Source organism: Bos javanicus, chromosome 18 (assembly GCF_032452875.1).
Source record: "Bos javanicus breed banteng chromosome 18, ARS-OSU_banteng_1.0, whole genome shotgun sequence".
In the NCBI taxonomy this organism is placed as follows: Eukaryota; Metazoa; Chordata; class Mammalia; order Artiodactyla; family Bovidae; genus Bos; species Bos javanicus.
In genome coordinates this window covers 61,043,611-61,056,336 of record NC_083885.1, presented here as the reverse complement: position 1 = coordinate 61,056,336, position 12,726 = coordinate 61,043,611, and positions in this window count along the sequence as shown.

Here is a 12,726-nt window from a genome sequence, read left to right as displayed (position 1 = left end):
AATTTTCCAGCCAGTCACTCACCTTTACTCCACTGTTCAGGCTCTGACTCCCTGAATTTGAGCCCAATCTCAATCCCCCTGGGCTTCCCTGGTGGCTCAGATGGTAAAGAATCTGCCTACAATACAGGAGACCCAGGTTCAATTCCTGGGTTGGGAAGAAGCCCTTGGAGGAGGAAATGCCAACTCCCTCCAGGCTTCTCCTCATGGACAGAGGAGCTTGGTGGGCTCTAGTCTCTGGGCTCACAAAGTATCAGACTCAACTGGGCACAGCACATATTCTTTTCCAAATTCTTTTCCAATTTAGATTATCATAGAATTTTGAGTAGAGGTCCTTGTGCCATACAGCAGGTCCTTGATGGTTACCTGTTTTAGAATAGCAGTGTGTACATGTCCATCCTAAACTCCCAGTCAGTCTGTCTTTCCCCCTTTCCCCCCCTGGAAATCCTAAGTTCCTTCTCTAAATCTGTTAGTCTGTTTCTGTTAAGTCTTGTCAACTTAAAAAAGAAAGAAAGAAAGAAAGCACTATGTGAGAGTTGCGAGTTAAGTTTTCTTTGGGACAAAATGAGGACTGCAGTCTAGAGACAGACCTCAGATAGCTCTGAGAAACCGCTCCAGAGAGGCAGGGGGAAGGTCAGTCTGTATGTGATTTTTGGGAAGAGAAGTTATGCAATCAAGCACTTTTTTTTTTTTTTTTTCTGCAGAAGGTTTCTGCTAATCACGAGGAGGAGCAGATATCACCAAAAAGGATTTTAGTGCTTTCCTAGATATGAGGAGATACAAGAATTGGGCTCATAAAATCAGTTCCTGAAAATATCTAAATTTCTGAAGACCTGTCCTGCCAGTTTTTCCACTGAGCACAGCGTGCCTCCTTTCTGTGAGCTCCTTTGAAGGGCAACAGCTGCCACAGCTCACGATTTAGCCCTTGTAGAGTCAAGTGCGAACTTGCAGTTGATCATCTGTACCTTTTTTTGGCTTCACGGTGCCACTTATGGGATCTTAGTTCCCTGACCAGGAATTGAACCTGGGCCCTCAGCAAAAAGTGTTACCAAAAGCGTGTGTGGGGTCTGGCTGCCTGCCACTCAAAAGCAAATAATCAGGCCAGGTTGGCGGGAAGGAACGTTTGCTTTATTTCAGATGCTGGCAACTAGGTTGGGGGAGGATGGTGGACATCGATCCAAAGGCCAACTCCACCCCACCCCAAAAGGGGATGAGAGCTTTTATAGACAGGGGGAGGGGGGCTACAGGCGGAAACAGCACAGTCCTCTCCAACAGTCATCTTCAAATTGGTCATCAGTGGTCTGAGCAGCATCAACTTGATTGTGTTAGGTACAGTTAACCTTCAGTTTCAGGGTCCATTTTTTCGCATTTCTTCCCAGTCAATTGTCTGAATTGTGGCAGCTCATGTCCAGGGTGCAGTCTGGTCGCCCTGTAGTTAACTTCTCCACCTGCTGCTTTGGTATCTATAAGACAGCTCACAGATACGGCTCAGAATATTGTCCATAGCTCTTGAGAGGGAACTAAAGGTCCTTGACTATGTTGAATGACTACATTATTATTTAGTCTCCTTTGATTGTTTTCCTTTGTTTCAGCATTTCTCCTTCTCTGATCACACTTATTCTTTGACTAAAGTCTTCCACGGGCAAAAGGCAGGCAGAAGATATGGTGTGGGGGGCAAGGACCAAAGCATGGAGTCCTAATCACTGGACCACCTGAGAATTCCCAAGTCTTCACCAACTTTTAACAAGTGTCCAGTGGATTTTTTTTTAATACTTGTTCCAGAACCCGCACGGTTAAACACTCAGAACCATACCATTTATTCTAGGATTCTACACTCAGATGGGTTTTACTGATGATGTACTTTAAGAAAAAAGAGAGAGAACATGCTACAGTGATGAAGGTTTGGAGATAAGGGAGGGAAGGGATGGGCCATGAAGGACCTCTCTACTCAGCCCTGGGAATCATCTCAATAATTAGGTCCTGTTATCTGCTCTCTGGACTCATTTTTACCATCAACTGTGTTTCCAACACAATAACCATTAGCCATGTGTAGCTCTTTAAAATTTAATTAATTAAGAATTCAGCTCCTCACAAGGTCCTACTGAATAGCACAGGGAATTGTATTCAGTATCCTGAGATAAACCATAATGGAAAAGAATATTTTAAAAATTTATATATATGTATAACTTAGTCATTTTGTTGTACAGCAGAAATTAACACAACATTGTAAATCAACTTTATTTCAATTAAAAAAAAAAAAGAAACAGGTGGGGAAAAAAATTCAGCTCCTCAGTCTGGAGTTGCCAGGCAAAATACAGGATGAACAGTTATATCTGAAGCTTCGGAAATTCCCCAGGGGTCCAATGGCTGTGACTACACGTCCACTGCGAGGGGCATGGGTTTGATTCCTGGTGGGGGACTAAGATCCCGCAAGTCTTGCAGCAAGGCAAACAAAACAAAACCAAAAAAAGAGGATTCCTTCGAGATCTTGTAAGGGGTCACAGGAGCCACCAAGGTTAGTCTTGTACGTGTGTATGAGTTGCTTCTGTCCAACTCTTTGCCAGGCTCCTCTGTCCATGGGATCTCCCAGGCAAGAATATTGGAGTGGGTTCCCATTTCCTTCTCCAGGAGATCTTTCTGACCCAGGGATCAAAGTTGCGTCTCCTGCATTGCAGGGGCATTCTTTATATTCTGAGCCCCGCTGATCCTCAAATTCAGCTAGAATAAAGTTTTCTGTTTTTTTCTTGGATTGACTGATTTTTCATTGACAGAGAAGAGGTCTAGAAAATATTCCAAGGTATTACAGCTCCTGGAAAAGAGATTTCAGATGTTCAGCTCATTTCAAGGAACTGAGTCTCCTGAGCTAGATGCAAAAAGATATTTTTAACACAAAGAAGATAGCTTACTTAGCAGGAAATTCCTCTTGGATGACTCTAGAATCCTGAAGAGGTTTGAGGGTAGGGCTTAATCTCATTTTCTTTTGCATCTGTTTAGGATTTGCTAGGACACTTTTTTAGTGTCCTAAATCCAATTTCACTGAATATTCCTGAAGATTTCTTTTGAGCAATTTATTTGTTCATTAGGTATTAGTTGAAATCTATTTTCTGGGTCCTAATTCACTAGTAAGAAAGGGAGATATAATCCCTTAGTACTTGGGGTCCATGCTCAAAAGCTCAGAACCTGAGCTATGGCCACTGGGTGGAAGGGACAGTATGGGGTGACTCCTCTGGTCTGAGATCCTATGAAAGACATTCTAAAGAAAGCTTTGGGAGGAAAAACATTCCTCTTCCAAATCAGGTCTAGTAGCTGAAGGCCAGAAAACTAACAGTAGCAAGATTAACAGGAGAAAAGAAGCTTATTAACAAGTGCATGAGGGACCTCCCAGTATCGAGAAACTAGAGAAACTTTTACATAAGGCTTCCCTGGTGGCTCAGATGGTGTAGAATCCGCCTGCAATGCAGGAGACCTGGGTTTGACCCCTGGGTTGGGAAATCCCCTGTAGGAGGGCATGGCTAATCCAATCTAGTATCCTTGCCTGGAGAAGCCCATGGACAGAGAAGCCTGGCGGGCTACAGTCCACCGTGTTGCAAAGAGCAATTAACGCTTTAACTGAAGGGGAGCGCATAAGGGCTTCAGTGGGAGGGTATGGAAAGTTCTATGGGGCTTTTTGATGCTAGGGCTATGGGCCTTCTGCCTTGGCAACTGAATTTACAGGAAACTTCCCTTGGAGGAAGTGGTTGAGGGCAGCTATTTTTGGGGGAGGCAAATGAAGCTTATCTAAGATTTCTTTCTGCACTTTCAGCAGCTGAATTGTTTTTATTTTGGGATAAATATAATTTTGGGACAAAAGGAACTTCCCTGGTGGTCCAGTGATTAAGACTGCTTCCACTGCAGGGGTGCAGTTAAAATCCCTAGTTGGGGAACTCAGACCACATTTGTCTCACAGTACAGTCAAAACAAACAAACAACACACACAGGAATAAGGATAGTTTGGGGATTAAAGATTATTTTACGTGAACTCTGGGATTCCATGTGGGCCCCCATTTCAAAGGGAAGTAAGACAGGCAAGCATAGTAGGGTGAGGGGGTATGTAAAGGTGTTATAAAAACTCACATTCACAGGATAAAAAGTTTAATCTGAAAAGCTTTGTTTTGGAGCCATTGCTATGCTATGCTATGCTATGCTAAGTCACTTCAGTCGTGTCTGCCTCTGTGTGACCCCATAGACAGCAACCCACCAGGCTCCCCTGTCCCTGGGATTCTCCAGGCAAGAACACTGGAGTGGGTTGCCATTTGCTTCTCCAATGCATGAAAGTGAAAAGTGAAAGTGAAGTCGCTCAGTCGTGTCCGACTCTTAGCGACCTCATGGATTGCAGCCTAACAGGCTCCTCTCTCCATAGGATTTTCCAGGCAAGAGTACTGGAGTGGGGTGCCATTGCCTTGTAATGGGTACAGAAAGAGATAAGAATATTTTATGGAAAGTGGACCCCAAGGGAAGAGTTTTGTGCATAAATACAAGTTTTCTTGAGATGTTGAGCTGCCTTTGATACTGGATTTTAAGTTTCTTTACCTCTGAAGGGATCTGTTCTGTTTACCTTTGAAATCTTTGTTACTTTGGCTAAGTGAATATAGTCTCCCAGTGATCTATATGATTGTATCTGACTGAGTGTTATAACCCCTTTTGAAATTTGTCCACAAAACTTCCTGCTGCTGCTAAGTCGTTTCAGTCGTGTCCGATTCTGTGCGACCCCATAGACGGCAGCCCACCAGGCTCCCCCATCCTTGGGATTCTCCAAGCAAGAACACTGGAGTGGGTTGCCATTTCCTTCTCCAATGCATGAAAGTGAAAAGTGAAAGGGAAGTCGCTAAGTCGTGTCGGACTCTTAGCGACCCCATGGGCTACAGCCCACCAGGCTCCTCCATCTATGGGATTTTCCAGGCAAGAGTACTGGAGTGGGGTTCCACTGCCAAGGCCTGTGGCTTCTAGCACCCTGGGCAGTGAAAGCCAGAGTCCTAACTACTGGACCGCCAGAGAATTTCCTCTTGAATGTTTTTCCAGATTTTATGAGGCTGGAATGGTGGGGCTGGTGAGTAAAGCTGAAACTTCATAGTCAGGAACCCGATTTCTGAAATAGAAGCTCAATGAGAGCAGAAGAAGTGGGTGACAGAGGATGAGATGGTTGGATGGCATCACTGACTCAGTAGACATAAGTTCGTGCAAACTCCAGGAGATAGTGAAGGACAGGAAAGCCTAGCGTGCTGCAATCCACAGGGTCGCAAAGAGTCAGACATGACTGGAAGTGACTTACAATATAGCAGATACCCATTTCACAGACGGGCACACTGAGACCCCAGCAAAATGTGGTCCCAGCTGACAAATCAGCTAACTGAACAGGAAAGCAAATTTGGGGTGAATGTGGAGAAAGAAGAGGGGTTGAGTAGACTAGAAACAAATTTTGAGGAAGAGGTGTAACCCCCCAGGAAGACACATGTCTGCAGTTATCCCAGGACTTTATTTTGGAGTGAAAACTTCTGTTTAGTGAGTGAAATCTGTGACTCAACATGCTTCAGCTACAAATTGGCACTTGCCATCCACCTCTACAAGGATTAAATCCGAAGCTACTGCAGCTGCTGACCTTCAACACCCCCTGAAAGGAGCTCAGGGTGGAGAGCAGAAACTGTTGCAGAGAGGAGGCCAACTCTGACTCCATGTTGGAAACTGTTTCTTCCGCTTGCCTTTGTTATTATAATCATACTTAATGGCTTGCCTGGAGGACCCTGCCCTTCTGCCTGTCTGTAAACTAAAGTGCCTTTGTTCAGCTCAAGGAGAGATAATGTGCTCCTCCGCACCTGTGAACAGAACAGATTAACACACCCCTTCTGAAGGCTGGACCCCCCCCTTGGAGACGTTTTGCAGGCCTGAAGACCCTTCCACTACTTCCTCACTGCCTCTCCGTCTCTCACGCCTTTTGACTTTAGTCCCTCATTGCTTCTTTCTCTCTGATCTGGAAAGGAACCTGGCATCCAGACCCCAGTAAGATGGTGATTTTGAGGCGCTAGCCTGCCCTCTTCTCCGTCTGCCAGCTCCCGATTAAACTCTCTTCTTTGCTTCAACACCTCGCCTCTCGGATTCACTGGCCTATTATTGTGCAGCAAGCAGAGCAGCTTGGACTCAGTAACAAAATGAGGTAGTCTGTACTCCAGGAAAAACTGGCAGGACAGGTCTTCAGAAAGATATTTCCAGGAGCTGATTTTATGAGCCCAGGTCTTGTATCTTCCCATATCTAGGAAAGCACTAAAATCCTACATGGTGATGTCTGCTCCTCGTGACTAGTAGAAACCTGCAGGGAGAAAAAAAAAAAAAAAAAGTGCTTGATTGCATATACTTCTCTTCCCCAAAATCACACACATAGCTGACCTTCCCCCTGCCTCTTTCGAGCAGTTTCTCAGAGCTGCCTGAGGTGCTGTCTCTCCAGTGGCGGTCCTCATTTTGCCCCCAAATAAATTTACTTGGGGGCTTCCCTGATGGCTCAGTGGGTAAAGAATCTGCCTGCAATGTGGGAGACCTGGGTTTGATCCCTGGGTGGGGAAGACTGCCTGGAGGACGGCATGGCAATCTACTCCAGTATTCTTGCCTGGAGAATCCCTATGGACAGAGGAGCCTGGCAGCTACAGTCCATGGGGTCGCAAAGAGTCAGACATGACTGTGCGACAATCACAAGCACACAAACGTCCTTGGCTCCCAACTCTCACTACGTGCGTGTTTTTAAATCAACACAAGCAATCCATTGTTTGTGCCACCTGGGCTGTGACTGTCTTCTCCATCAGAGTGGGAGCACCTCAAAGCCAAGAACAAGACAGACACGTCTCTGGATTCAGCGTGGGTGCTGATGTGCAGAGAGCTTGCTGAGTGGCTGAAATGGACCAGTGAGTGATTTCACTGAGCCCTGGTTCAGAAGATCTGGCGGAGGAGCTCAGATTATGGCTCCATTTAGCAAATCTGCATTCCCAGTGCGTAAAGAGCATGTGCTTACATTTATTTACCCTGGACATGGCTAACGCAGTTCTCATAGTGACTTCAGGACTCAGAGATGTCAAGCCCCTTGCTTAAAAATCTAGAAGCTCCTACAAGCCAGGATTTACACGCTGACTCCAGATCTAATTTGTGTTATTACCCCATCTACTGGAAGCTTCTGGTATTTTTTTTGTTTTTGTTGGGATTTTTTTTTTTTTTTTTTTTTTTGGCCTCAGGTTGTTAATTGTCGTTCAGTCACTAAGTCCCGTCTGACTCCTTGCAACCCTATAGACCGCAGCACGCCAAGCTTCTCTGTTCTTCACTATCTCAAGTTTGCTCAAACTCATGTCCATTGAGTCCGTGATGCTATCTAACCATCTCATCGTCTGCTGCCTTCTTCTCTTTTGCCTTCAATCTTTCCCAGCATCAGGGTCTTTTCCAAAGAGTCCACTCTGCATCAGGTGGCCAAAGTATTGCCTCCCAATTAATGAGATAAGGTTAATGTGATAAGATTATCACAAGTAAGCCATGATGTCAGTCACTTTACATAGATTTCCCACTATGCCCAATTTCATTTTTTTCAATGATGATATTGAAAATTGCATTTTCTTTCTGTAAGGTATATAAATTAGGATTTAGGATTAACATATGCACACTACTGTATATAAAATAATCAACAAGGACCTACTGTATAGCACAGGGAATTTTATTCAATACTCTGTAATAACCTATATGGGAAAAGAATCTGAAAAAGAATAGATACATGTATAACTGAATGAGTTTGCTGTACACCTGAAACTAACACAACATTGTAGATCAACTATACTCAAATAAAAAATAATTTTTAAAAAAATGGAGGTGAGGGGGCATGGGGAAAGGAATGGAATTCTCTTCTGGTCCTATGGTTAAGACTTTGCTTCCACTACCAAGACAGGGTTAGATCCCTGGGTGGAGACCTCAGATCCAGCATTCCACACAGCACAACCAAAAAAAAAAAAAAATTCCAATGTTATGGTGTTATAGTCAGGGTGAGTGAGAATGACATAAAATAAGGGGATGCTAGATCATTCAGATCAGCCCTTGTGAACAGAGAGGACTGGGGTACATCCCAAAACAAATGATCAAATATCTTTGGAAATCTGTGCCCCCAAGTGGGCAAAAGATATGAACAAATAGTCCATGGAAGTGAAACTCGTTCTGCTGAAAAAAACCAGTGAGAAACCGAACTGCTGAAACATTGAGGCTGTACTTCAAAGTGAAAAATCCTATGGCAACAATTAAATCCAAAAAGCATTTGCTGGCTTCCCTGGTGGCTCTGAACTGTGGTGCTGGAGAAGACTCTTGAAAGCCGATTGGACTGCAAGCAGATCAAGCCAGTCAATCCTAAAGGAAAGCAACCCTGAAGATCCATTGGACGCACTGATGCTGAAGCTGAAGCTCCAATTCTTTGGCCACCTGATGCAAAGAACTGACTCATTGGAAAAGACCCTGATGCTGGGAAAGATGGAAAGCGGGAGGGGAAGGGGACAACAGAGGGCGAGATGGTTGGATGGCATCACCAACTCAATGGACATGAATTTGAGCAAACTCCGGGAGATGGTGATGGACAGGGAAGCCTGGCGTGCTGCAGTCCATGGGGTTGCAAAAAATCGAACACAGCTTGGGGACTGAGCACACACAGAGACGTGTGCAGGTCACTTTGGATAGAGGTCAAACTTGGCTTGTTGATCTTCATCCATTACCTGTTGTATACCGTCCCGTTCCTTTCATACACACTCCCATTCCTCAGACTTAAAGGCCTTGATTCCAGCTGCTGAAGGATCCAGCCTGCAAACAAGCCCCTTCCTCCTGCTGCGTCTCACTGGGCGGCAGCATCTCACCCAGAGGAGGATGCTCTGTGAGTATCCCTTTTTGCACTTGCCCTGCATCCACTCTGGCCTGTCCAGGATTTGCTCTGGAGCTAGACCACAATGTTCTTTTCAAAACGCACATAATTATCCTGACCTAAACCCAGCTCAAAAAAAACGTTAATGGAACCAAAGTCCTTGTAAAGGCAAATTCTTACCAGCCCTTACAGGGACTTAAATAACTATCCCTGCAAGCTCTGAATCATCATTACCCCTCTCTGTCTCATTAGATGTCAACCCCGCTCACTGTGCTTTGTTGCTTTTCTGAAGAGGGCTGTCAGCCTGATCCACTCTGCCTGGAATGCTTTTAGCTAGCTAATCACCACCCTGTGTGTCCTTTTAAAGGTAAATGCCATTTCCTCAGAAAATATGTTCCTGGCAAGACCAAAGTACCCTCTCTTTTTCTCTGCAAAACAGACCACATTTTTTTTTTTTTTTTGCAGGGTGTGGTGGGTCATACTCAGAAGCTTCTATTGTAATGATTTTTTTTTTGAAGATGGGAACTTTTTTAAAAAATGAAATAAAATGTTACAAAATGAACAGGAAGCATACCAGGTATAAGCATCTGAACCAATTCCAGATCTTACTGTCAACTGGCAGGAAATAAAGACCAATGGTCATTGCACCAGGAAGATTTGGCCAGAAAAATTCAGACCATGGGACACCCTTACAGGTCAAATTGCTCAAGTTCTACAATATAGACTAGAACAAAGGGAATATAATTTATGGGGAAGAGTCTGGGTGATGGGGAAGCAGCAGAAAAGGGAAGATTGTTCATCGATCTCTATTTTATTTCATGATGTGATTTTCTCTGCTCTGCTAGGACCATAAGTTCCTTGAGAACTGTTGTCATTCTTGAGTTCACCCATCCCAACAGTAGTAGTGTTTGATGTAGCTTCTTGCCCCCAAACATGTTTCTCAACCAGAAATGATGTCTTCCAACATGGGACTTAGAGCTGTCTGGCCACATCAACAAAGGTGCAGAGATGGTTCTGTGAGGCAAGTGCACTCACAGACCTCTGGGTGGCAGAAGAGGTGACCACATAAAATACAGGATGTTAAAAACAAAAAAAATACAGGATGCTCAAGACTTCCCTGGTGGTCCGGTGGCTCAGACTCTGCTCTCCCAATGAGAGGGGCCCGGTCTCGATTCCTGGTCAGGGAACTAGATCCCACATGCTGCAACTAAGACCTGGTGCAGCCACATAAATAAAAATAAATAGCAAAAAAAAAAAAAAAAAATACAGGATGCTCAGTGACATTTGGATTCCGAGTAAACAATGAATCGTCTGCTATTCAAAGAAGTATTCTCACATATTACAGGCTTAAATAACAGACAATTTCCTCACTTCAATAGCAACTCATTTTTTTCCCTACAAGAATGTCCCAAATGAGGGCTTCCCTGGTGGCTCAGATGGTAAAGAATCCGCCTGCAATGCAGGAGACCCAGGTTCGATCCCTGGGTCAGGAAGATCCCCTGGAGAAGGGAATGGTAACCCACTCTAGTATTCTTGCCTGGGAAATCTCATGGACAGAAGAGCCTGGCTGGCAGGCTATACAGTCCATAGCATTGCAAAGAGCTGGACACGACTGAGCTAACACTTTCAAACATTTTCACATGTCCCAAATATTCAATATATGGGACATTTATATTAAAACATTATCCATTGTATATCTGAATTTCAAATTGTACTGGATATCCTATAGTTCACTTGTTCAATCCAGCATGCTATCAGGGTAAGCTCATCTGGGGAATTCAGTGAGGCATCTCTCCAGAAGGTTTGTATTTTCAGCAAAAACTTGGAATGTGGAAATCTCACCGAAGGGATTGTATTGTCATGGCTCTTCATCACTTTCAGAAACCCTGCCAGACCCATGAATTCTCCACAAGGTCTAAAATATGGGCAGGAAGGATGGTTGGACTGGAGGAACTGGCTGGGTTTGGGCAGGTCGTCTGTCCAGAGTGTGCATCCTGCCAGGCTTCTGACCTTCTGTACCAAACTTCTTCATCCACCTCTCCCCACCCCACCCCATATCAATCTCTTTCATTCTCAGCCTCCTTACCATCATTGTTGTTATTGACCCCATGGACTGCAGCATGCCAGGCTTCCCTGCCATCACCAACTCCTGGAGCTTGCACAAACTCATGTCCATCGAGTTGGTGATGCCATCCAGCCATCTCATCCTCTGCTGCCGCCCTTCTCTTCCTGCTTTCAATCTTTCTCAGCTCCAGGGTCTTTTCCAGTGAGTTGGCTCTTAGCATCAGGTGGCCGAATTATTGGAGTGTCGGCTTCAACATCAGTCCTTCCAATAAATCTTCAGGTATTTCCTTACCATGGTTACACGTCTTACTTTATCAAGGGCTCAGCTCCAACGCTGACAGAACATCCAGACCAACCCAGCCAGGACAGCTGCTCCCACACCCATCCCAGTTTCCTCTGTGCCTGGGTGAATTTTCATGGTACTCGTTACCAGACAAACCATTTATACCTGACTACATGCTAATGGGAGCTACCCAGGTGGTACTGGTGATAAAGAAACTGCCTGCCAATGCAGGAGATGTAAGAGACTTGGGTTCGACCCCTGGGATGGGAAGATCCCCTGGAGGAGGAAGTGGCAACCCACTCCAGTATTCTTGCCTGGAGAATCCCATGGATGGAGGAGCCTGGTGGGCTACAGTCCATGGGGTCACAAAGAGTCAGACACGACTGAGCATGCACACACATGCTAATGAGCTGCACCGGAACTGGGAGCTCCTTCATTTAATGTTGTAAATGAGTAAAACAAAAATGAACCCAACCTTTTTAGGGTTGGTGATTCATAGCATAAGGGTTTGAAAAGAGTTGATTATGGCCGTGCTGCAGAAGAAGCGTATCTGTTTTAAGATATGGTCTAGAACACAAACTAAAAGGAAAAGGGAATCAACGAATCTTCAAGTGGAACACAATTTTACTAACAAGGTGTTAGTGTAAATGGAAATTTTCATGGAATAAGTATGACCCATATAGAGGAGTTTAAAAAAATTTGTTTGTTTTATTTGGCTGAGCCAGGTCCTAGCTGTGACATGCAGGACCTGCACTTGTGACATGTGGCGTCTCGTTCCCCAGCCAGAGACTGAACCCAGGCCACCCACATTGGGAACATGGAGTCTTAGCCACTGGACCACCAGGAAATCCCTAAAGGGAATATTTCACCTCCCTTGGTTCCCAGGATGAGCAGTTCTTGGAATGTAACTCCAGATTCCAATAATGTTGTTAACTGAAGGGCAATTCTGCTTTTTTTTTTTTTTTGGCTCAGAAAAAAATGCAATGTATTAGACATGCATGATTTGTACCCAACAATTAGGTTAGATTTAACAATCTCTATGGGCTTCCCTGGTAGCTCAGTAGTTAAAACGTCTGCCCACAATGCGGGAGACCTGGGTTCGATTCCTGGGTTGGGAAGATCCCCTGGAGAAGGAAATGGCAACCCACTCCACAATCTATGGAGATAGACATAGAGGTAAGTGATTACTCAGCTTCAGTGTATCATTTGTAGTCCAGGTGAGATCATCCATAATAGAATCTGAGATGTTTCAGGGGCTTCACTGGTGGCTCATTAATAAAGAATCTGCCTGCAATGCAAGAGGCCCGGGTCTGACCCTTGGTTGGGAAGATCCCTGGAAGAAAGGAATGGCTACCCACTCCAGTATTCTTGCCTGGAGATTCCCATGGACAGAGGAGACTGGTGGGCTACAGCCTAGTGGGTCGCATGCTGCAGGATGTGGCCACAAAAAGAAAAAAAGAAAAAGAATTAAGTAGTTTAAGAA